The sequence below is a fragment of the Oncorhynchus tshawytscha genome, linkage group LG14, assembly GCF_018296145.1.
Source record: "Oncorhynchus tshawytscha isolate Ot180627B linkage group LG14, Otsh_v2.0, whole genome shotgun sequence".
Classification (NCBI taxonomy): domain Eukaryota; kingdom Metazoa; phylum Chordata; class Actinopteri; order Salmoniformes; family Salmonidae; genus Oncorhynchus; species Oncorhynchus tshawytscha.
Window position 1 is genome coordinate 15,126,506 of NC_056442.1, and position 15,831 is coordinate 15,142,336.

At 42.1% G+C, this 15,831-nt stretch overlaps 1 pseudogene; it reads right to left on the minus strand.

Moving 5' to 3' along the window:
- Positions 1-3,259: 3,259 nt before the first annotated feature.
- LOC112255169 overlaps positions 3,260-15,831 on the minus strand; it is a 31,918-nt pseudogene continuing 19,346 nt past the window's right edge.

Below are 15,831 nucleotides of genomic sequence, written 5' to 3' on the forward strand. Positions count from 1 at the left end.
CACAGCTCCTGCTCTGTCTCGAGAGTTGAAAACAGCAGGTCTGGGACTGGTAGCACGTCCGGTTAACAGGTCAGGGTTCCATAGCCGCAGGCAGAACAGTTGAAACTGGAGCAGCAGCACGACCAGATGGACTGGGGAAAGCAAGGAGTCATCAGGCCAGGTAGTCCTGAGGCATGGTCCTAGGTCTCAGGTCCTTCGAGAGAGAGCGAGAAAAGGAGAGAGAATACTTAAATTCACACAGGATACCGGATAGGACAGGAGAAATACTCCAGATATGACAGACTGACCCTAGCCCCCCGACACAAACTATTGCAGCATAAATACTGGAGGCTGAGACAGGAGGATTTGGGAGACACTGTGGCCCTGTCCGACAATACCCCAGACAGGGCCAAACAGGCAGAATATAACCCCACTCACTTTGCAAAGCACAGGCCACACCACTAGAGGGATATCTTCAACCACCAATTTACTATCCTGAGTATAGCCCACAAAGATCTCCCCCACGGCACAACCCAAGGGGGGGGCGCCAACCCAGACAGGATGACCACATCAGTGAATCAACCCACTCAGGGGTGTTAACCTGGACAGGAAGATCCCTTCAGTGACTCAACACACAAGTGACGCACCCCTCCTAGGGACAGCATGGAAGAGAACCAGTAAGCCAGTGACTCAGGGTTTGAGGCAGAGAATCCCAGGGGAGAGCGTGGAACCGGCCAGGCAGAGACAGCAAGGGCAGTTCTTTGCTCCAGTGCCTTTCCGTTCACCTTCATGCTCCTGGGCCAGACTACACTCAATCATAGGACCTACTGAAGAGATGAGTCTTCAATAAAGACTTAAAAGGTTGAGACCGAGTCTGCGTCTCTCACATGGATAGGCAGATCATTCCATAAAAATTTAGCTCTATAGGAGAAAGCCCTAACTCCAGCTGTTTGCTTAGAAATTCTAGGAACAGTAAGGAGGTCTGCGTCTTGTGACCATAGCGTACGTGTAGGTATGTACGGCAGGACCAAATCAGAAAGATAGGTAGGAGCAAGCCCATGTAATGCTTTGTAGGTTAGTAGTAAAACCTTGAAATCAGCCCTTGCCTTAACAGGAAGCCAGTGTAGAGAGGCTAGCACTGGAGTAATATTATCAAATTATGATCATGATTTTGATCAAGATTCTAGCAGCCGTGTTTAGCAATAACTGAAGTTTATTTAGTGCTTTATCCGGGTAGCCGGAATGTAGACCATTGCAGTACTCTAACCTAGAAGTGACAAAAGCATGGATTAATTTTTCTGCATAGTTTTTGGACAGAAAGTTGAAATTTGCTATCGTAAATGTTAGCAACACCTCCGCCTTTGTGGGATGCGCGGGGGATATGGTCACTAGTGTAACCAGGAGGTGAGGCCTCATTTAACACAGTAAATTCATCAGGCTTAAGCCATGTTTCAGTCAGGCCAATCACATCAATAATATGATCAGTGACTAGTTAATTGACTATAACTGCCTTGGAAGTGAGGGATCTAACATTAAGTAGCCCTATTTTGAGATGTGACAGATCACAATCTCTTGCAATAATGACAAGAATGGAGGAGGTCTTTATTCCAGTGAGATTGCTAAAGCGAACATTGCCATGTTTAGTTTTGCCCAATCTAGATCGAGGCACAGACACGGTCTCAATGGGGAGAGCTAAGCTGACTACACTGACTGTGCTAGTAGACTCCACTAAACTGGCAGGCCTGACCTGCACCCTCTCTCATTGTGGAGCTAGGGGAGTAAGAGCCCTATCTATGTTCGTAGATAAGATGAGAGAACCCATCCAGCTAGGATGTAGTCCGTCACTCCTCAGCAGGCCATGCTTGGTCCGGTTTGTGGGCGAGTCCCAGAAAGAGGGACAATTATCTACAAATTCTATATTTTGGGAGGGGCAGAAAACAGTTTTCAACCAGCTATTGAGTTGTGAGACTCTGGCTGTAGAGCTCATCACTCCCCCTAACTGGGAGCGGGCCAGAGACAAATACTCGATGCCAACACATCTTTCTAGATGATTTACACGCTGAAGCTGTGTTGCACTTGGTGACCTCTGACTGTTTCATCCTAACATTGTTGGTGCCAACGTGAATAACAATATCCCTATACTCGCCAGTTTTAGCTTTAGCCAGCACCATCTTCAGATTAGCCTTAACGTCAGTAGCTCTGCCCCCTGGTAAACAGTGTATGATCGCTGGATGATTTGTTTTAAGTCTACATGTTGCCAATGACTAGGGTTTTCAATTTGACCGAGCTAATGGTGGGAGGCTTCGGCGTCTCAGACCCCGTAACGGGGGGAGTAGAGATCAGAGAAGGCTCGGCCTCTGACCCGTTGCTTAATGGGGAGGACCGGTTGAAAGTTTGTCGGCTGAATGAGCGACACCGGTTGAGCATTCCTACGGCATTTCCTTCCAGAAGCCATGAGAAAATTGTCTGGCTGCGGGGACTGTGCGGGGGGGATTCATACTACTATCTGTACTTATTGGTGGCACAGACGCTGTTTCATCCTTTCCTACACTTAATTTACCCTTGCCTAACGATTGCGTCTGAAGCTGAGCTTGCAGCACAGCTATCCTCCCCTTAAGGTGATCGTACTCCTGTATGAGTACAGCAACTGCAATTAGAAGGCATAATGTTACTAATGTTACTTAGCTTCGGCTGATGGAGGTCCTGGCGAACAACGTCCAGATAAAGCGTCCGGAGTGGAAAAAGTTGAATGAAAAAAGTTGAGCGAAGGGAGAAAAATAAAACGATAACGTTAATTAAAAAGTAAAAACCGTCAAGTTGGCAGGTAGCAAAGTAAGGTTAGCAACAAACCGCACAGCAGCACGTAAGCAAGTCTACAAGTTGTCTGATTGTTCTAATTTTGGAATAGAGCTTGCCAGCTTGTAGTTCTAATTACTTCTGGTCTCTTCACCCCTAAGCGAAAAGATTTATTACATTGTTGCATGTTTATATTTTTGTTCAGTGTAGCTACTTAAATAGGTTTATGCATCACAACATCGTGCCTAGCAGTTTATTAAAGTGAAAGTTGTTTATGAGTATATAATGGTCATCATAAATGGCACCCAGAAAATAGACTCTTAGCCTAATCCTTTTGTTTTTCCACACTTTTACATGGCTGCAGGCATTTCGTGCAGTTAAAACACTGCTTGTTAAAATTGTGAAAATACTGTCATGAATGTTTAACAGCTTCATGAAATTTTACACACTTCTGTTGAACCCAGTCATTGGTTGTGTTCCCTAAAAAACATTTTTGCCTATGGCCAGTCGTCTCAGAATTATGGCCACCCAAGGTGCTGTTTGGGTTCATTTAGTGCAGTTGTTATTTATTCCTATGACCATCAAATAACCCCTTGACCTCAACCAGTTGTCTGAAATCTCAGAGTTCCAGCAGTTATCAACCTTTGGATGACAGACATTTACCTAATAGTGCTGTGTGTGTCCATCTCTGTACAGCTTCTAGTCAGGCAAAATGAATGGACCATCGAAGATGGCTTCATGACGTGGAGCACGTCACTGTCCCTTGCCTGACATCCTGTGTGTGTCAGTGGGCCAGATGTCCTTTCCCACCCCGTTGTACTCCCATGCGGGACTTTCACTGATGTGTATGAGCCAGCCCAGGATTCCTTCCCTTTGATAGATGCCATTGACCAGGATGCTGACAAGACTTAAGATAATTAGGTGAGCAGCTTGTTACAATACCTGGGTTGTATTCATTAGTGCTTACATAGCAAAATGTTTTGAAACAAAACTAGTGTTTCTTATTGGACAAGTTCAGGTAGTCCCTCCCCATTTTGTATCTAGCGAAAATGACCCTTGGTTGTGTTCATTAGGCACCAAATGGAAGAAAACAGATTGAAAGGGAAGGTACTGCCTGGACTGGTCCAATAAGAAGTTTTGCTTTCTGTTGCATGCCCTAATGAACACCACCCTGATACCTGTTACTAGTCAACAATAGTTACTGACCTTTGACAGTCTTCTCCAGCCCCTCTGTGTGTCAAGAGCTGGGCAGTGGCTCTGGGGTGGTGTCTGCCTTTCTGGCATCCATGATGGGAGCTGTAGCTCTATACCTGTGAGTAGGAGGGTGTGTGAGAGACTGCCTGTCTGTATTTGTTTGTTTCGGATGTGCTTTAGAAACATGCCTATATCTGTGTTTAGGATATTTGGTAAAAATAATTTTGTCTAGAGGGCTTGTATGTGTGTTTTAAGTGATGTGTTTGACTTGTGTGTGCACTAATGCACTTTGGAGACCTCTCGCTATAACGGCGTTAGTCTGCAGCCCATCATCACTGACTTGAAACACACACTAGGGTGCATCTTTCTCTTTCAAGATGATTTGATACGTAGCTAGATACATCGGATACAATACAGGAATGATACATTTGTTTGACACAATTCGGTTCGATGCTATTCGCCCTAACAATGGGAGTCTTTGTCCACAAAGTGGCACGACGGGCTGTCAAGCTCCCGCCTATCCTTTCTTTGGATTGGTGGATACATCTCATTATTGTAATCCGTTTTTGAATATTCGATGAGGGTTGCTTAAGTCAAGCACCTGTATTCAGTGGAGAGCGATGCTATGAATTCATGTCATGAATAACCATTTTGAGACAACTCCGATATAAAGTGTTTTTTGCAAAACTTCTATTCGATCAAATAAGCCATACATTTTTGGTTGACCAAATTCGACACTTATTGACCTCCATACAAAAACTCCTTGCATAGTGGGGAAAACAATGAAAAAACACCATGGAGTTGGACCTCTCTCATGTCGGTGCCTGAGCTGAGCTATAAGGGAAACTGGACATCTTCCACCATCTTCAACTGCTAGAGAATGCAAGAGAATGCAGCTACTAGTCAGACTCAATCTCACAGGCACAAACATGACTCTAGTCACGTAACCACGGTAACCTCAGTCCTTAAAGGGGCAGGTGTAAATTTGACTCATCTGTGAGATTTTGGTTTAAAGACTCAGGTCACAAAACTGCAATGAAATTAAACAATATACCACATTACTTCTTACAAGTAAAACATTTGTTTTAGATACAAAGCATGCTCATCAGTTTTGGGGGGGAAAAACGATTATTTTGGCTGGTAACAAAATCTGAGTGGCTGAGTGGCGCCTCTGCAGGCTGACTTCGTTGTTGGTTGAACGGTGTTTCCTCTGAAACATTGGTGCGGCTGACTTCCGGCTTAAGCAGGCGAGTGTTAAGAAGCGCGGTTTGGCGAGGTCATGTTTCGGGGAACGCATTACTCGATCTTCGCCTCCCAAGCCAGTTGGGGAGTTTGAAGAGATGAGATCGAAAAAGGGGGTACATTTTTTATATACATTTATACAGTACCAGTCAAAAGTTGACACCTGCTCATTCAACGTTTTTTTGTCTCTTTTCTACATTGTAGAATAGTGAAGACAACTATGAAATTACATGATTCCATATGTGTTATCAAAATAGGGATTCTTCAAAGTAAGCCACCCTTTGACTTGACAGCTTTGCACTCTTGGCATTCTCTCAACCAGCTTCATGAGTTAGTCACCTGGAATGCATTAAAATGAACAGGTATGCTTTGTTAAAAGTTAAATGTGTGGAATTTCTTTCCTTCATGCATTTGAGCCAAATGTGTTGTGACAAGGTAGGGGTGCTATGCAGAAGATGGCCCTATATGGCAAAGACAGTCCATCATTACTTTAAAACAAACGTCAGTTAATCCGGAAAATATCAAGAACTTTGAAAGTTTCTTCAAGTGCAGTCACAAAAAACATCAAGCGTTACGATGAAACTGGCTCTCATGAGGGCCGCCACAAAAAAAGAAGACCCAGAGTTACCTCTGCTGCAGGTGACATGTTCATTAGTGCAAACTGCACCACAAATTGCAGTCCAAATAAATGCTTCACAGAGTCCAACTAACAGACATCTCTACAACTGTTCAGAGGAGACTGTGTGAATCAGAGCTTCATGGTCAAATTGCTGCAAAGAAACCACTACTAAAGGACACCAATAAGAATAAGAGACTTGCTTGGGCCAAGAAACACAAGCAATGGATATTAGACCGGTGGAAATCTGTCCTTTGGACTGATGAGTCAAAATTTTAGATTTTTGGTTCCAACCGCTGTTTTTGTGAGACGTAGCGTAGGTGAACAAATCTCTGCATGTGTGGTTCCCACCGTGAAGCATGGAGGTGGTGTGATGGTGTCCGGGTGATTTTACTGGTGACAGTCAGTTATTTATTTAGAGGCACACTTAACTATCATGGCTACCATAGCGTTCTGCAGCGTTTCACCTTTCTTGAATTGACATTTCTTTGTTGTTTTCTAGGGCTTTGTCAGTTATTTCTTGATGTGCATCACTTCTAGCATGTTTGGTTTTTATACAGCAGGTAGGGTCTAAACTTGAATGCTGATTGGTTCAAAAAGTATCAATCCGGTGTCTATTCCACCGGCTAAATCTGATGTTAAAATGCCTATTTACTCTGTTCCATTTGACTGTGCAATCCACTGTCTCATCAGCCCAGCCAGGCAACTCATAAACTTGATCTCCACTATAAAAAGCATCTAGACATGATCTCACATTTCTTTGACTAACATTTAGTTTAACAGCGGAGATTTGTATAAAACTTGCTGTCTGTCTCTGACCTTTGCAACATTATTTCAATATTCAAATTCGATCTCCTGCTGTCCCATAGTAATGAACGTGTTGGGAGTCGTGACGAGACTGGCAAAAAACCCGGTCTGTCTAAATCATTTAATCACCTGGCATCGTTTTTATGGATATTTGCAACTAAAAAATGTAAATTGAAAAGAGGTCAAAAGAAACAAAGCTAATTTGCAGTCTCTCCAGCTTCAGTTTGAAGTGATTGTTACATTAGCTGTGTTGTTGGCTAGCTCCTCTGAACAATAGTGTCCTGACGAGTGAGCACATTTTCTATCCCAAGCGAAATTGCGGCTCATTAGCTCATTGTTATGGATGTATCCAACTAAAATGTCACTAGAAAACAGCTTAAACAAATGTAAATGCAGCTACTTTGCTGTTATTCTGGCTGCACTTTTTGTTGTGACTAAGTTAGCCGTAGTTGGATAGCTAGCAAGCGAGGGATAAGAACATTGCCAGCCAGTATGGCAATGGAACATTTAGAACAAACGACTGGGATACAGAACAACTGGGTCGCGTCCATAGATACAGAACAAAAAGAAAATCCCGACACAGTCGTTCAATATCTTGTGGAAGGATGAAATAGTATGAATAAATTATTCATAAAAACATTTAATGAAAATGTCAATCATTATTTGAATATGTTGGTAACCCGTTGTATAAGAGTGACAAAGTCTCGGGCCTAACAACACCAATATATTCTAACACCGGTTTCGAGGGCATTATCACATAACTAGAAACCGGGTGGTATATCAGACCATATACCACGGGTATGAACACTATATTTTTTTTACTGTTCTAATTACATTGGTAACCAGTTTATAATAGCAATTAAGGCACCCCGGGAGTTTGTGGTATATGTCTAATATACCACGGCTAGCGGCTGTATCCAGGCACTAGCATTGCATCATGCTTACGGACAGCCCTTAGCCGTCGTATATTGGCAATATACCATACCCCCATAATCATTGCAGACAAACAAGTTAAATCGACATCCACAGATTTAAAAAGATCTGGTGAATTTAATTATTTTCTTTTGTGACATTCAAATGTTTTTATTATGTCATGTCATAGTTTGGAAGAATTATTCTTTTGATGAATGTTATTTCTAAATGTCCTTACAAGTTACAACGCTATGCCTTTCTTAATTGGATTGATGACATGTGGCAATGTGGCAACTCCTCTCTTACTGTGAAAACAATTTTGACTAGTTTTCAGGCCTTTTGGTCTGGTTAACTTCTTTGGGATAGGGGGCAGCATTTTCACTTTTGGATAAATTGCGTGCCCAGAGTAACTGCCTCCTACTCAGTCCCAGATGCTAATATATGCATTTTATGAGTAGTATTGGATAGAAAACACTCTGAAGTTTCTACAACTGTTTGAATGAGGTCTTTGAGTATAACAGAACTCATATGGCAGGCAAAAACCTGAGAAAAAATCCATACAGGAAGTGGGAAATCTGAGGTTTGTAGTCTTTGAACTCAGCCCTATCGAATACACAGCGGGATATGGGTCAAGATGCGCTTCCTAAGGCTTCCACTAGATGTCAACCGTCTGTAGAAACTTGAATGAGGCTTTTACTGTGAAGTGGGACCAGATGAGAGCTCTTTGAGTCAGTGGTCTGGCAGAGTGTCACAGCCTCATGACCCGCGGTCATGAGAGAGTTAGCTCTCGTTCCATGGCCGTTCTACATACAATGGAATTCTCCGGTTGGTACATTATTGAACTTTTATGATAAAACATCCTAAAGATTGATTCTATACTTAGTTTGACAAGTTTCTTCGACCTGTAATATATTCATTTTTGAACGTTTTGTCCGACTGGGCCAGATCGCGCTTTTTTTAACCAAACGCCCTAACAAAGAAGCTATTGGACATAAATGGACATTATCGAACAAAACAAGCATTTATAGTGGAACTGCGATTCCTGGGAGTGCATTCTGATGAAGATCAAAAGTAAGTGAATATTTATAATGCATTTTATGAATAATGTTGACTACCCAAAATGGCAGATTTCTCTGGCTGGTTTGGGCTCTAAGCGCCGTTCTCAGATTATGCTTTTTCCGTAGTTATTATTATTAAGTTATTATTAAGTTATTTTTGAAATCTGACCCAGCGGTTGCATTAAGGAGAAGTGTATCTAAAGTTCCATGCATAACACTAGAAATTTCATCAACATTTATAATGAGTATTTCTGTGAATTCATGTGGCTCTCTGCACAACCACTGCATGTTTTAGAACTACTGAACGTAACGCGCCAATGTAAAATGAGATTTTTGTTGATATAAATATGCACTTTATCGAACAAAACATTCATGTATTGTGTAACATGAGTGTCATCTGATGAAGATTATCAAGGGTTAGTGATTCATTTTCTCTCCATTTGTGCTTTTGTGACTCCTCTTTGGCTGGGTTTTTCTGTGAGTTGGTGGTGACCTAACAATCATTTGTGGAGCTTTCGCTGTAAAGCATTTTTTAAATCAGACACTGTGGCTGTATTAACGAGAATTCTATCTTTAAAATGGTGCCTAATACTTGTATGTTTGAGATTTCTGTTGATTTGTATTTGGCGCCCTGCAATTTCATTGGCTGTTGGCGAGGGGTTCCGCTGGCGGAACTGGGTGCAGTGCGGGTAGAAAACTATTTACCCTCCTTATACAGGGTAAACTTGAAAATGTCATATCTCAAAATGACCATATACAGTGCATTCAGACCCATTTTCTTTCGTTACAGCCTTATTCCATGACAGTTCTAAATTGATCATTTGTTTTCCCCCTCAATCTACACACAATACACCGTAATGACAAAGCAAAAACTGAACTTCAATTTTTTGTACATTTACAAAAATAAATAGTGCAAGGCTGTCAAGGCAAAAAGGTGGCTCCTTAAACAAAATTAAAAGAATCTCAAATATGAAATATTTACACTTGATCATTCGTAAAAAAAACAGAATAACTTCACAGATCTTCATTGTAATTGGTATAAACACTGTTTCACATGCTTGTTCAATGAACCATAAACAATTAATGTTCATGCACCTGTGGAACGGTCATTAAGGCACTAGCAGCTTACAGACTGTAAACAACTAAGGTCACAGTTATGAAAACTTAAGACACTAAAGAGGCCTTTCTACTAACTCTGCAAAAACACCAAAAGAAAGATACCCATGGTCCCTGCTCATCTGCGTGAACGTGCCTTAGGAATGCTGCAAGGAGGCATGAGGACTGCAGATGTGGCCAGGGCAATAAATTGCAATGTCCGTACTGTGAAACGCCAAAGACAGCGCTACAGGGAGACAGGGCGGACAGCTGATCATCCTCGCATTGGCAGACCACGTATAACACCTGCACAGGATCAGTACATCCTAACATCACACCTGCGGGACAGGTACAGGATGGCAACAACTGCCTGAGTTACACCAGAAACGCACAATCCCTCCATCAGTGCTCAGACTGTCCGCAATAGGCCAAGAGAGGCAGGACTGAGGACTTGTAGGCATGTTGTAAGGTAGGTCCTCACCAGACATCACCGGCAACAACGTCGCCTTAGGGCACAAACCCACCGTCGCTGGACCAGACATGACTGGCAAAAAGTGCACTTCACTGACGAGTCGCGGTTTTGTCTTATCTGGGGTGATGGTCAGATTTGCATTTATCGTTGAAGGAATGAGCATTACACCGAGGCCTGCACTCTGGAGCGGGATCGATTTGGATGTGGAGGGTCCGTCATGGTCTGGGGCGGTGTGTCACAGCATCATCGGACTGAGCTTGTTGTCATTGAAGGCAATCTCAACGCTGTGCATTACAGGGAAGACATCCTCCTCCCTCATGTGGTACCCTTCCTGCGGGCTCATCCTGACATGACCCTCCAGCATGACAATGCCACCAGCCATACTGCTCGTTCTGTGCATGATTTCCTGCAAGACAGGAATGTCAAGTGTTCTGCCATAGCCAATGAAGAGCCCGGATCTCAATCCCATTGAGCACGTCTGGGAACTGTTGGATCGGAGGATGAGGGCTAGAGCCATTCCCCCCAGAAATGTCCGGGCACTTGCAGGTGCCTTGGTGGAAGAGTGGGGTAACATCTCACAGCAAGAACTGGCAAATCTGGTGCAGTCCATGAGGAGATGCACTGCAGTACTTAATGCAGCTGGTGGCCACACCAGATACTGTTACTCCCCCCCCCCCCTTTGTTCAGGGACACATTCCATTTCTGTTTGTCACACCTATGGAACTTGTTGAATCTTATGTTCTTACAAATATTTACACATGTTTAGTTTGCTGAAAATAAACACAGTTGTCAGTGAGAGTGTAGAGTATAGGAAAACTGCTTAACTTCTTGCGTCGAGCAATCCCGAATCCGGGAGCGTAATCATAGCCTCAAGCTCATTACCATAACGCAACGTTAACTATTCATGAAAATTGCAAATTAAATGAAAGAAATATATTCACTCACAAGCTTAGCCTTTTGTTAACAACACTGTCATCTCAGATTTTCAAAATATGCTTTTCAACCATAGCTACACAAGCATTTGTGTAAGAATATTGATAGCCAGCATAGCATTAAGCCTAGCATTCAGCAGGCAACATTTTCACAAAAACAAGAAAAGCATTCAAATAAAATAATTTACCTTTGAAGAACTTCAGATGTTTTCAATGAGGAGACTCAGTTAGATAGCAAATGTTCAGTTTTTCCAAAAATATTATTTGTGTAGGAGAAATCGCTCCGTTTTGTTCATCACGTTTGCCTAAGAAAAAAATCTGAAAATTCAGTCATTACAACGCCGAACTTGTTTCCAAATTAACTCCATAATATCGACAGAAACATGGCAAACGTTGTTTAGAATCAATCCTCAAGGTGTTTTTCACATATCTATTCGATGATAAGTCATTCGTGGCAGTTTGGTTTCTCCTCTGAAGCAAATGGTAAAATGCACGCAGCTGGAGATTGCGCAATAATTGCAACGGAGGACACCAAGAGGGGCACCTGGTAAATGTAGTCTCTTATGGTCAATCTTCCAATGATATGCCTACAAATACGCCACAATGCTGCAGACAACTTGGGGAAACGACAGAAAGGGCAGGCTCATTCCTGGCGCACTCACAGCCAATATAAGGAGACAATGGAAAACAGAGCCTCAAAAATTCTGCTCATTTCCTGTTTGAAGTTTCATCTTGGTTTCGCCTGTAGCATGAGTTCTGTGGCACTCACAGATAATATCTTTGCAGTTTTGGAAATGTCAGAGTGTTTTCTTTCCAAAGCTGTCAATTATATGCATAGTCGAGCATCTTTTCGTGACAAAATATTGCGCTTAAAACGGGCACGTTTTTTTATCCATAAATTAAAAGAGCGCCCCCTATATCCAAGAAGTTAACAATGGACTACAGCAGGGGTCCCCAACAGGTCAATCGAGAGCCACCAGTAGCTCGCAGCCCAGGAGTAGGTCGCCAAACAATTCTTAAAGTAGATGCAATTTTCACGTTCCACCGCAAACAACTCAGACACAGCAAGCTCACAGCTACTATCTAATGAACGCAACATTGACATTATCCCACCCCTGGTTTGCCACTATTGGCTTAAAAAGCCAAACACAGCATATGCAAATTATTTGCATCGGTCTGTGTGGATTCGTGCATTTGTTTATCGCTCCATGTGCTCCAAGTTTACGTGATAACTGTCTTGTGGGTTGACAGAAATACTTTCCCCAAAACCTTCTCAATTAACTGCAAAGTAGGCCTACCTGGCAGAAGTATATCATGAGTAAATATATAATTTGTATCTTATTTGCAAACTGTCATGACATGAACAGCACAGAACCGTCGCTAAACTGGCACATTCCTCACTTGCTAAATGTGTAATAAAAAGAGGCCAGATGCGCAATTTAAAAAGGGGAAATAGGTTTTTGTATTTTTTTATTTAAGCATCGACATGGACTCAGAATATCGAACTGCGTTTTTCTCCATGAACAATTGTAATTTTAAGAGTGATTAATGAAGTGAGAAAATAATTTGGGAAAATAGAATAAAAAAAATTGTGGGTGGGGGGGGTCTGGGATTTTATAGGGCCCCCCTTAGAGTTGTTTATTAACCATTATTTTACCAGGTATATTGACAGAAAACATTGCATTACTTTCTCTTGTACACCAAGGACCCAGGGAAGAGTTGCAGGGGGGAGGAGAGAAAGTGCCCATTTAAACCACACCTCCCAAAAACGTAGCTTAGGACAGATTTAAAAGTAGCCGTCATGCTCTAAAAAAGTTGGAAACCCTTTGGTAAGCAAGCCAGTGTAGATTTGGCCTTGTGTTTTAGGTTATTGTTCTGCTGAAAGGTGATTTTATCTTTCAGTGTCTGGTGGAAAGCAGACCACCAGGTTTTCCTCTAGGATTTTGCCTGTGCTTAGATCCATTCCATTTCTTTTTATCCTGAAAAACTCCCCAGTCCTTAACAATTACAAGCATACCCATAACATGGGTACCAATATGCTTGAAAATATGGGAGAGTGGTACTCCGTGTGTTGTATTGATTGTCCAAACATAGCAATTTGTATTCAGGAGAAACATTTTTTGCAGTACTTTAGTGCCTTTGGAATATTTTTATTCCGTACATGCTTCCTTATTTGCACTTTGTCAATTAGGTTAGTATTGTGGAGTAACTACAATGTTGATCCCTCCTCAGTTCTCCCATCACAGCCATTCAATTCTAACCATTTTTAAGTCACCATTGGCCTCTTGCTGAAATCCCTGAGCAGTTTTCGTTCCTCTCCGTCAACTGAGTTTGGAAGGACGCCACTATCTTTATAGTGAATTGGCGTATTGATACACAATCCAAAGTGAAATTAATAACTTCACCATGCTCAAAAGGTATATTTCAATGTCTGCTTTTTTTTCATCTTTGCGAGGAAAACCTCACTGGTCTGTGTGGTTAAATCGGTGTTTGAAATTCACTGCTCGACTGAGGGACCTTACAGATGTATGTACAGTGCATTTCGGGAGAGTATTCAGGGATCCTCCGGCCTGATGAAACCGAGATTGAACTCAGTTTCATTGTCACATCTGGAGGAAACCTGGCACCATCCCTACGGTGAAGCATGGTGGTGGCAGAATCATGCTGTGGGAATGTTTTTCAGTGGCAGGGACTGGGAGACCAGTCAGGATTGAGGCAAAGATGAACGGCGCAAAGTAGAGAGAGATCCTTGATGAAAACCGACTCCAGAGCGCTGAGCACCTCAGACTGGGGTGAAGGTTCACCTTCCAACAGGACAACGACCCTAAGCACACAGCCAAGACAACGCAGGAGTGGCTTCGGGACAAGTCTCCAAATGTCCTTGGGTGGCCCAGCTAGAGCCTACGACTTGAACCCGATCGAACATCTCTGGAGAAACCTGAAAATAGCTGTGCAGCAATGCTCCCCATCCAATCTGACTTAGCTTGTGAGGATCTGCAGAGAGAAATGTCCCCAAATACAGGTGTACCAAGCTTGTAATGTCAAACCCAAGAAGACTCGAGGCTGTAATCGCTGACCTGAGTAAAGGGTCTGAATAGTTATGTAAATGTGATTTCAGTTTTTTTTAGTAGCAAGCATATCTAAAAACTAGTTTTTGCTTTGTCATTATGGGGTAGTGTGTGTAGATTGAGGGGGAAAACGATTTAATCCATATTAGAATAAGGCTGTAACGTAACAAAATGTGGAAAAAGTCAAGGGGCCTGAATACTTTGAATGCGCTGTGTGTGGGTTATTGAGAAGTTGTTCATTTTAAAAAATCATGTTAAACACTATTGCTTATTCAGGCTTTCCATTAGAAAAGGGGTTGATCACTTGACTCGAAACATTTCAGCTTTTCATTTTTTATTAATTTGAGATAGATATATCCATCTCAAATTACACTGACATGAGGTATTATTGTGTGTAGCCAATGACAAAATATAAACTTAATCCATTTTAAAAATTCAGGCGGTAACAACAAAATGTGGAAAATGTCAAGGAGCGTGAATACTTTCTGAAGGCACTGTACTTGAGCATAGCTCTAGCCATCAGTCTTGTGTTTTTATGTTCATCACTCACAGCGAAGTTTGTCAAGATCACAAGCACGGTTGCCATTAGACTACTTTGTGAAAATGTATTGGACACGGGTTGCGAGTTTTTGGGCTACTTCTAAACTGTCCCGCGGTCACCATGGTATTTCCTGTCATGACGGGTGGATTAACAAAAGGCTAAACTGTGTTTTCCTATATTGCACTTGTGATTTCATGAATATAAATATTTGTAGTATAATATTTATTGAATGTAGCGCTAGGCTATTCAGCGGTTGTTGATGACACTTATCCCGATAGGGGGATTGCAGCCATAACAAGAAAACAGAACTCATATGGCAGGCAAAAACCTGAGAAGAAATCCAAACAGGAAGTGAGAAATCTGAGGTTGGTCGATTTTCAACCCAGCCCCTATTGAATACACAGTGGGATATTGGTTATGTTGCACTTCCTAAGGCTTCCACTATATGTCAACCGTCTTTAGAAACTTGTTTGAGGATTCTACTGTGAAGTGGGACCGAATGAGAGAGGAATGAGTCAGGTCTGCCATGAGCTGACCATGCGCGTTCACATGAGAGGGAGCTCTGTTCCATCGCACTTCTGAAGACCACGGAATTCTCTGGTTGGAACATTGACGTTTTATGTTAAAAACATCCTAAAGATTGATTCCATACATGTTTCTACAGACAGGAACGGAACTTGTTGACATTTCGTCTGCAACTAGGGAACGCGCTTCATGAATTTGGATTTGTTTGCCAAACGTGCTAACAAAAGTAGCTCTTTGGAATTAAATGATGGACGTTATCGAACTAAATCAAACATTTAATGTGGAACTGGGATTCCTGGAAGTGCATTCTGATGAAGATCAAAGGTAAGGGAATATCTATAATGTTATTTCTGTTGACACCAACATGGCGGATAATTTGTTTTTTTTCTGATCGCCGTCTCAGATTATTGCATGGTCTGCTTTTTCCGTAAAGTTTTTTTTAAATCTGACACAGCGGTTGCATCAAGGAGAGGTATATCTATATTTCCATGTCTAACAATTGTATTTTCATCAACATTTATAATGAGTATTTCTGTAAAATGATGTGGCTCTCTGCAATATCACCGGATGTTTTTGGAATGAGTGAACAATGTA